Genomic DNA, 10,477 nt, shown 5'->3' with positions numbered 1-10,477 from the left:
CCCCAAAAAAAAAAAAAAAAAAAAAATTACAAACCTACAACTCACCAAATTAAACTGCCTTGTTAAGAATTCTATTTCTAGCCAGGCATGGTGACACACGCCTATAATCCCAGCACTTTGGAGCCTGAGGCAGGAGGATCGCCATTAATTCAAGGCCAGTCTGGACTACACAGTGAATTCAAGGCCAGCCTGAACTACAAAGGGACAACCTGCCTCAAACAAACAAACAAAAACCCCACAAATTAATTAATTAAAATAAAATAACACTGACAGTATGAGATCAAAATAAAGATAACATTTTTTAAAAAGAATTCTATTTTTATTAGCAATCAAGTTCTCCGACTCTGTAAGTATGGAGATATCACTGAATTCCTATCCTGAACAGACCTAAAAGCTAATTCATCTATTCTGAAATATAATAACAAATATCCCAAGATCTTCAGTGGGCAGCAGAGTCTCCAATGAACCCAGAATTCCTACACAAAAATCTACATAATCAAAGTTAAGAATTCAGACACACTGTCATAGATTATGTTAAATTAAATCAGGCAGTAAACTATAATGCATTCTTGCTCCTAAAATTCTACAAGTAAAAGTGAGGTGGAGAAGGTGGGGCTTCCTTTACTTTTTCTCTTTATTGTCATGTCTGGCTCTCTCATTCATTACTATAGTATCACTTAAGAAAATTTACTTAAAATCAAAACATTTATATTCATTCTCTTAAAAAAGAACAAAAAATTGCATAACGAACTAAAAAAGCTAGTTCCAACTCAGCAGATTGTGTATTTTTTCCAACCACTCAATCGCAAATACACATTTGAAAAGTATAAATGACTAAATAAAAGGCTAAATGACCCCTAATTTTTTACTTCAATATGTTTTGCTTCATTCTAGATATAAATGTCACACTATATACAATAGATGCATCTCGAAAATCTGTGTAGCTGCTAAATTTCTGCATGAGTTATTTTAAATGTTACACAGAAATGGTATAAGGAAGACTGTTTTGCAAACAAAGATTTTTGCTAGCAGAAGAATCTGATTTATATTTGATAAGTTTGGGTTTGGGTAATTTTTTTAAAGTTAGTAAAACGAAGGGCTGGGGATTTAACTCAGTGGTTCCACAGCCTGCCTCCTAAGTGCAAGGTCCCAACTTCAATCCCCAATACCAAAAAAAAAAAAAAAGTCAAATGAACTTGAACCTGTTTCTGGAATTGTGGCATTTTTTTTAAAATTAGATTTAAAAATCATTCATGAGTAATACTTAATTCATGGCACAACTTAATAGGCTTCATTTGATAAACAATAAACAATATGTGTCTAAATTTAAAGATTAAAGAATTCTTGGGCTGGGGATTTGGCTCAGTGGTCTCACCGCCTGCCTCGCAAGCAAAGGGACCTGAGTTCGATCCCTGGTACCAAAAAAAAATCTTTTTTAGTTGAAATTATTTTAAAATAAAAAAATTTTTTCAAATATATTTTATACATATATGCATATATAATTATTCTACTATTTTTTAACATGTTCCCCTGTAAGACATTTTCTGCTTAGGAATGGCTGACCTTGTTTTAGTGTATGAAACACCTGGCTTCATATATATTTTTTTGCCTATTTGCATTCAAGAATTGGATTCTGAGACTTATCAATCGAACTATAATTCAGAATATAGGTCTGGAGCACCTACTGTGTTGTGCACCGTTAATGGAATAGGGATAACGAAGAGAAATAAAACATCATCCCTACAGTTCTGTGTAACATACAGATGTGTAAACAGTAACAGTATGGAGGAAAAAGAGGATGCTAAACTGCTATGGATCCACAAAGGGGAAGCAACTACAATTAAGAGGTTGATAAGGGCTTCCCAGTGAAAGAAAAATTGTTTTTGTTGACTTAGCCCTTCATGTAGCTGTTATTGAAAGTCAAAGGAAACTTTCAGAAACTATATTTTTCCTTGAAAAAAGTGGCGATAAATAGCTTTCCTCTACCTTTTAAAAACTCTAAAACATATACAAGTACACTAAAAATTCTGCTTCTTGTCCTAGACCCATTCTCTATCCTCAGATTTAATTGATTTGATAGTTTCTTATGTATCAGCTTTCATAGTGCCAAGTTTATACTTTAAATTTTAAAAAAATCCTTACTTACAAACTATAAGACATCTTTAGAAGCGTAAGTATTCATAACTAAACAGTAAGCAAGCAAAGTGTAGGTTCATTCTTGGGGTTTTGTTTTTGGGTTCCTTAATTTTTGCTGATTCCTGTTTCTTTTCCCTGACTACAGTTCTTCTTAAATAAAAGACTAAGGGTGCTTTTAGTCAAGCTCTAGTTTAATTGTTTCATTTCAATGAGACTTTATTTTCACCTTGCCTCCATTATGGCAAGAATGAGTTAAAAAAAAAAAAAAAAGAATGAGTAAAAAAAATGTTTTCATATTATTATAGGAATCATTTTGACCTCAAAGATAATGCTCAAAAGGGTCTCTGAGACCCTCAAAAATCCTTGTAACACATTTTGCAAAGTGGTGGTATAGATTTAAAATTCAGAGTAGAAAAGAGGAACTAGGTATTTCTGGTTTGTGCAACTTAGATGACTGAATTTATTTTATTTTTTAGGGAATAATCATGAATCAGCTTTTGAAGATGTTGAAGTTGATGTAGCTCAGGTTGGCCTTTAGTTCATGGCAATTCTCCTGCCTCAGCCTCTCCAGTGCTGGAATTACAGGAAAGTGCCATCACATCCAGTCTGATTTTTTGGTCTCTTGAACGATGTTGTGCTCTTTCTTGACTTGGGATCATTATACATACTGTTCCAACTCCCTGGAAAACTCCTCATTATTCTTAGCTAACTCCTTTATTCATCCTTGAGGTCTTAGCTCACTTTCTTCTGTACTTCTCAGACTATGTAAGTTCTTTTTGTCATATGCTCCCATAGCACCTGTGTATTATCTTATTTTCATCCCATTTGTAATGTGTTCAATATAGTCTACCCATTAGACACCTTGAGGGCAGGAGCCAGGTTTGTTCTTCTCAGTGTGTACCCCAACTGCTTACCACTATTCATTCCTACTACATACCTGCTACTCTAGTATGTTAAATGAATCAATGGTATGTTTCAAACAGAAGAAAAGGTTTTTCGTGCCTGATGCAGCAATGGGAGGATAAAGCAGTTTGCTAAAACAACTTAACCTGCTCTGTTTAGGAGGGAAGGGAGAATAAAAATCTTCATCAGCAAACATTTGTTAGGAAGTCCTATCCTTTAGAGAAAGTCTGATAACAACTGAGACACAATTAAAGGAGCATTTTTTAAACAACTTTAGGTGAGTGAAGTTAATGGAACAGAAGTTTGCAGGAGGATAAAATCTAGGTGGGAAAGCATGGTGAGTTTTGGTAATGAGACTGTGTGAGGGGACAGGGGATTATGTAAATGATAGCTGAGTTTGAATATTATAAGAGGCACTATGAGAATACTGCTGGAGAGAAATTGGAAATTTGGATTTCCAGTTCTATTGCTTATTTGCTGAATGACCATGGAGTAGTCCAATAGTCTGTCTGATAGTTTCTTCATTGAAAATATGGATATAAAGGTTGCCTGATTGGTTATGACGGAGATTAGAAACAATATATAGAAGACAATACAACCCTTGCTCCACACAGAAAGAACACATACATGGTGGCTATGATTATTAACACATAATTGTCCGGTCACCTGCCATAGTGCTTGTTACAGGGCTTTAATTTGGGGTTCTGTTTTAAAAGGAATGTTGCTGTCAGGTGTTCTGGAGCTTTGGAAGACAAATATTCTCAGGATTAGTCTCTCTACTGATGTTCATTTTATGGACTTGTCAGTGTTTTTAGAAGTTTAGGCTTCAAAAAGTAGAACTGAAGATAATCTCTAAAGCTGTCGTTCTCAAAGCTGGCTCAGTATCGAGATCCTTGCAGACTCTTTAATATACAGGTTTATAGGCCTCTTCTCAGACCTGTTGATTCAGAATCTCTTAGAGTTTGGGTATTTTTCTAACCTTTTATCCAAGTGGTTGTAATCCTAAAGCACGCTTATAGCTGCCTGGAGGAAGGTACTGTATGGCTGCCCCAAACTTCATATGCTGTGGCAATGACTGAGAATGTTATGTCTGAATTATTTGGGAGAGTAATTATTCAAGAGGCTTAAAAATTAGGTACAAGACTAGATTTGGTGATAAATACCTATCATAGCTATTTGAAAGGCTGAGGCAGGAGAATCACAAGTTTAAGGTCAGCCTGAGCAACTTAGTGAAATAGTGTCTAAAAATAATTAACAGACAGACAGCCAGACAGTTGAGGACCTAGCTCCATAGTACAGCACTCACCTAGCAGAAGACCCTGGGTTCAATCACTACCACTACAAAAGGAAACAAAGCAAAACTAGGTAGAGGTGGAAATGGGGAGGAGTTGTGATGTTTTGGAGTATATTCAAATACAAAGGATGTCCCTATTTGCCATGAATTAAACAATTAGAAGGTGTGATGACTTTATCATTGAAGGTGCATCTTGACATGTAATACTAGCCCCTTAAGACTACATTTTGAACATTATCAGTGGGGAGACATGGGGATATGGGTGGTGATGAGGGTAAATAGGGACTGGCAATTGAATGCAGGGACTAGCCTGCTTATCAAATATTCTACCACTAAACTATATCCTAGCCCTGGAATTAGTACTTTTACTAAAACTAAAAAGAGAACCGAATTTAAAATATCAGTATGTTGAAAATAAGGGCATTTGTTTATCCGTCTGAGCCTAGAACTGAGCCCAAGAGATACTCCTGCCACAATTTTTTGAATAGCTGGGACTACAGGGATGCACCACACCTGGCTTAAGCATTGTTTCAGAGATTACTTCATGAGATGTAAATGCTAATAAAAACATATTTATTGGAAACTATATTTATTTGGATGTCCTGGTAAAAAGAGTTTGAGTTCTTCCAGAACTAACTTTTCACAGAACCCTTAATGTTTCAGTAATTTTTCATGGGGCAAATATGAAAACAAAAACAAAATAACAGTTCCAACAATGTTGGCATACCGTTTCAGAGCTTTCAATGATAACAGCCAGTGTGGCATCCATGCCATAGGTTCACCATCACTGGATTAGTCTACGTAATCTAGTATGTCCTAATATTTAGTAACAATATGAAAAATATATACATGTAAATTAAAGAGTATTTTTACTATTGAGTAAGCACAATTACTTATTAATGGGATGAGTGTAGCTGGCAGACATTACACAACTTATCAAACATTGACTCATTCTTGCCATTGCCATTTTCATTTACTATTCTACATTATTTTTGCACAGTACTTGCTGTAATCACAGCAACTCCACAAAATCTAGTTTTCTGTAGATACATAGTCATAAAAAAAAGTAGCAAATCTCATGTGTACCACCTGCATTATTCATGTGAGTTCACTGTGGTGCTTTAAGGTATCTCAGTGCATAGTTAGAAAACCTTGGGCTTACAAACATTATTCCTGCAAATGAGTTTGCATTGTAAATTAAAAGACTGAAGATCACAAAACTAGTAGAAATATAAATGTTTTTATTAGGGGTTTTCATATAGTAACTTCAACCTTCCACCAACAAAAGTTTTGAAATAGGATCTAATCATATGATATTCTGTGGTATCCTAATCATGTGGTGAAATCTGTAGATTGCTAAAATAAAACTATTCAAAGCTACATTTATACTACCAATAAGAAAAAAGTTTCAAAAAGGGCCAGGGATTTAGCTCAATGGTGCCACTGCCTGCCTTGCAAGCACAAGGGCCTGAGTATGATCCCTGGTACAAAAAAAGCTTCAAAAATTATAAAAATGAAGGTTAACAATAATACAAGAGAAAGCATCTAAAGGGAAAAAAGGAAAGACATCTACTCCCCCAGGGATAAAACACATAACAGTTTTAACACCTATCCTTACAGACCTTTTTCTTTTTGGTACCAGGGATTGAACTCAGGACATCACACTTGCCAGGCAGGAGCTGTGCCACTGAGCTACACTCCCAGCCCCCACAGACTTTTTTCTATGTGCATATAAATCAAAACAAAACTATATTTCATTGCCTATGTGTCTATTTTTAATAATCATATTACTTAGTATAGTGTAACTTGTTTCTTGCACTATTATATCACGAATGTTCTTCCATGTCAGTACATAGCAAACATTTATGTGATACATACATACTACACTTACTTTAGGACATAAATACTAACACATTTGGTTCTCACAATAGCCCTGTAAAGGGAGAACCATTATTATATCCAGTTTATAGTCGAGTTTAAATTATTTGCTAATGGTCAATGCAAGTACAAGAGATGCAGTTAAGATCTAAACCCAAAGAATCTGCTGTATGATCCATGTACTGAAGGACATACTCAGCTGCTTCTCATGAAGTAAATTTAGACATCCCAAAAACTTGTTAACAACTGCAGAATACTTCACAGCATAACATACTACAATTTTAACTATCTCTCTACCAATGGACATGAAGGACATTTTTTATTATTTATAAATGCTGGCATTTATTTATAATAATGCTAAAATGAACATTCCTAAAAATTATCCCTGTGCTTTGTGTTAACTAAAAATGAAATTATTCTATCAATGAGTATGTACACTTTTTTTTGTGTGTGGTACCAGGGATCGAACTTGGGTCCTTGCGCTTGCAAGGCAGGTGGCAGAGCCAAATCCCCAGCTCTGTACACTTTTAATTTTGACAAGTAATGTAATATTTCTCCCACAAAGTTGTTCAATGTCTCACTGACAGGGTAGAGAGTGGAGATTTTTACATGAACAAATATTTCTGATTCATGAAAGCAAAGCCCAATTTCAATGTTCAATACTGATATAGAGTGGACTACCAAATTGATCACAACTATGCTCTGATTTGATAATTACCTCAAAGTAAACAAATGTAGACTTGGGAACTGTATAGTGTGGATTCTTCTCCCAGTTATGGAACCAATTATGAATGAGATATTTTCCCGTATGATCCTGCTTTCTTACACATAAAATATGAGAATTGGACTAGCTGACTTTTAATATTTAAAATTCCCAATGCTGTGATTAAGAAGTGACTTAACATTGTTACAACTCTACAATTATAGTACTAGTGCAACAGGTTACGGCCTAAAGCTTTTTTTTTTTTTTTTTTGGTACCGGGGATTAGGCAGGCCACCGAACTGCTGAGCTAAATCCCTGGCCCCAATTATTTTCTTTAAATTACAACAACTATTGCACCTTGGCAACATATTAAAAGTCAATAAAGACTTCAGGATCTACCTATGGCTTACTCTTAGCTTCTTTTCAATCCCAGGCTGTCATTCCCCTGCTACCTAGTAAATCTGAACATATCTCTGGAGTACACTACTAAGAAGAGCTGAAGTATACTGAGGAACCAAGAATCATTTTTATGTTTTGTTTTTGTTTTTTAAAATATCCTGGGACTATTCTTTAGTCAATTAATTCAGCTAATATTTACTGGTTATATTACTGTATGCTAGGCACTAGGGTCTGCTAGGTACTAGTGAACAGAAGATGTCTGCCAACTTGGAATTAATAGGCCAGATTAGTAACCCAAAACACCTACATGTAAATGTAAAATTACACTTACAATAACAATGACAAAAAACAACAACAAAAATAAATTCAGGAATGCCGGGCATGGTGGCACACTCTTGTAATCCCAGAACTTGGGAGGCTGAGGCAGGAGGATCGCTATGAGTTTGAGACCAGCCTGGGCTACATAGTGAGTTCCAGGTCAGTCTCAACTACATGGTGAAACACTGTCTCAAAAAACCCTAAACAAAAAGGTAATAAGGGAGAGGAAAAAAATGTGAGAAAATGGAAATAAAGTGGGGAGGGGAGGAGGGGGTGAAGGGAGGGCAGGGACAAGGGGAAAAAATGAGAATCAAGACCTGTCATGTAAAGGTACAGGATCCCAATAATGAATGTAACTGTACTGTATACCTAGATTGTACCAATACAAAAGAAAAAAAAAACCCTAAATAAATAAATAAATGGGGGGGCGAACCATACAATCTTTTCCTTTACTAAAAACTTATCTGAGGGCCAGGGATTTAGCTCAATGGTGCCACCACCTGCCTGGAAAGCACAAGGTCCCAAGTTTGATCCCCGGTACCAAAAACAAACAAGCAAACAAACAATTACAGACCTATCTGTGACACTAAAAATGGTTTGACATGAGAGGAAAAAAATCAATAAAGAAAACTATTCCACAACGTGCCCCACACACTGGAAAAATAACAATCACAACTGCAGTTCAACCTCTCAAATCATCAGTTGTCTATAATTATCAAGATTTTTAGTATTTTCCAGTTACGTCACTATTGATCATAAAGCCTGAGTATTTGTTTTACATACAAGAATATAAAGAATTTGAAGTTTCTTAAGAATCCCACCCATGCAAAAAGTATACAGAGGTAAAGTGATCCGTTAAAATAATTCATTAACAAAATGTTATGAAAATGGTAATACTTTTCAAGGACAATCAACATAAAGACCAAGTGGCATGTAAAAATGAACAAAAATAGAAATTTAAAAAATATTTTAAAACAACACCAAATGCCAAAAGTATATATATTTATTTTTTAAAAAATAAAAGTTGGTAGTTCTAGGGCCAGAGATTTAGCTCAATGGTTTCGCCGCTTGCAAGGGCCCAAGTTTGATCCCCAGTACCAAAAAAAAGTAGATAGTTCTAGATGATCAGCAGAAATAAGCAGTATGTATATACATAAATAATTTTCTTCTGTGTCTTGTTTCCACAACTGCAAAACAAGAATATTTGTCATACTTCTTTACAAGATGTTGTCATAAAGACTAAGTTTTTAAAAGTCAGTTATTTCAGACAACAGCTTCTTCTTCTTTCTCTCTGACTATAACTTACACCAATTTAACAAATAAAACTGGTTTTATAGGGACTTCATCCTCTTTCTTCTGCCCATGATATGGTCCAAATGTAACAAAACAAGCAATCAGAAGCAGAAGAAACAAATTCAAGAACTTCATAAACTACCTCAGATAAGGCTCGCTGTCCAAGTATTAACCCTCTTATACACCAATATATTTCAGAAAATCAGACAATTCCTCATATCTAAAATATTGTTTACAGATATATAACTTACCATCACTACAAACAGTTCTGCTACTGACTAGGAAAGGGGGAAATACACTTTCTATGTATACAATGTATTGTAGCTTGACCATTATTTGTTTTAAGTATCTTAAATTTAATGTGATAGTTCAATGGCTCAGATTTTATTATTTTGAATAGTTTGTCAGTGCAGTACACCAAAACTATTACATGTTTGAGTCTGAAGCAACTTCTAGCATAGATCTAACAACTAACCTCCCAAAGTTACAATCCCAAATTATTAGCAGCACATTGCCCTGTTTAAAAACAGTAGTTTAAGATAAATATTTTACATGGAGGACATTTTGCAATATTTTATCATTATTTCTACAAAATTTTCAGGTTGCTTCTAAGCCTACCTATCCAATGTAGAATCCTTAAAATACAAGCCAGGAGGAATGGTTAACATGGCAACACTAACGACTTCTTCAAAATCAAAACAAAATCACCATCAAAACAATCACAGTACATGGATACTCATCACTCTTTGACAACCTTTTTCCTAAAAGAAAGATTTGTTACATTAAAGCCACGTTAAAAATCTACACCTATGTGCAATTTCTTAGCTGAAATTTTAAAATCCAGGCAAACTGCAAGAGATATCTGTGGCATTAGCTAAGTATTATTTAGTATGGTGGGCTGCACTTAAAAGAAGGAATATGGGAGGGAATACTGACAACTTTCAGGCGAGATCGGGCGCGTTCAGGGTGGCAGGGCCGTAGACAATACTGACAACTTTCAAAGTGAAAGCTTTTTAAATATCCCCTAAATCATCTGTGAATAAACCGGCTCATTACAGTCATGATGGAATGGAGATCAAAGTTTTTCCTGTATTGTACTTGAGACTACTGCCCCCACTGAAAAGGAACAGAAACTGATCATCCCTGCCACTGGAACGGGTTTCCCGGAATTTCTCCAAATATGTTCGATCGCCAAACAAAAAAGAGACCCTTCTCCAAATCCAAAGGTGAGAGGTATCTTACCTCTTTATAGACTGGGGGTGGGGGTGGTAGGGCACCGACTGGCAGGTAAGCGAAGAAATTTCGCCTTCCGCAATAACCGATGAGATCTGAAGCCCTTGTCTCAGGATGACCCTCCCGAAAAGCCTCAGGTCCAGGGAGGTTTCCCAAAGAGGACGCCAGGCTGGGGCAGCGGGCCCCGCCCCGCTTCTCTCACCACCACCGGGAACCCGGGACCGCGGACAGAGGCAGCTGAGGCGAAGCGAACGTCCGCGGATCCCGCCAGGTCCTCTACAAGCTCACCTGAGAGTGTCGCCTCCGCCCTCGGCTCCCAC

General features: G+C 36.1%; 1 protein-coding gene across 2 annotated transcripts in view; it reads right to left on the bottom strand.

The window, feature by feature from the left end:
- Window positions 1–10,477, bottom strand: part of Cep350 (centrosomal protein 350) — a 174,405-nt gene extending 163,928 nt beyond the window's left edge. For both annotated transcript variants that reach the window (XM_033762122.1, XM_010630274.2), the window contains exon 1: window positions 10,446–10,477. The gene's annotated coding sequence lies outside the window, so the exon portion shown is untranslated. The remainder of the gene's footprint in view (window positions 1–10,445) is intronic.

The sequence above is a fragment of the Fukomys damarensis genome, unplaced genomic scaffold (assembly GCF_012274545.1).
Source record: "Fukomys damarensis isolate Sample0158 unplaced genomic scaffold, DMR_v1.0_HiC HiC_scaffold_11, whole genome shotgun sequence".
NCBI lineage: Eukaryota > Metazoa > Chordata > Mammalia > Rodentia > Bathyergidae > Fukomys > Fukomys damarensis.
The sequence above is the reverse complement of the archived record's forward strand: the minus strand, read 5'-3'. Positions and strand labels throughout refer to the sequence as shown.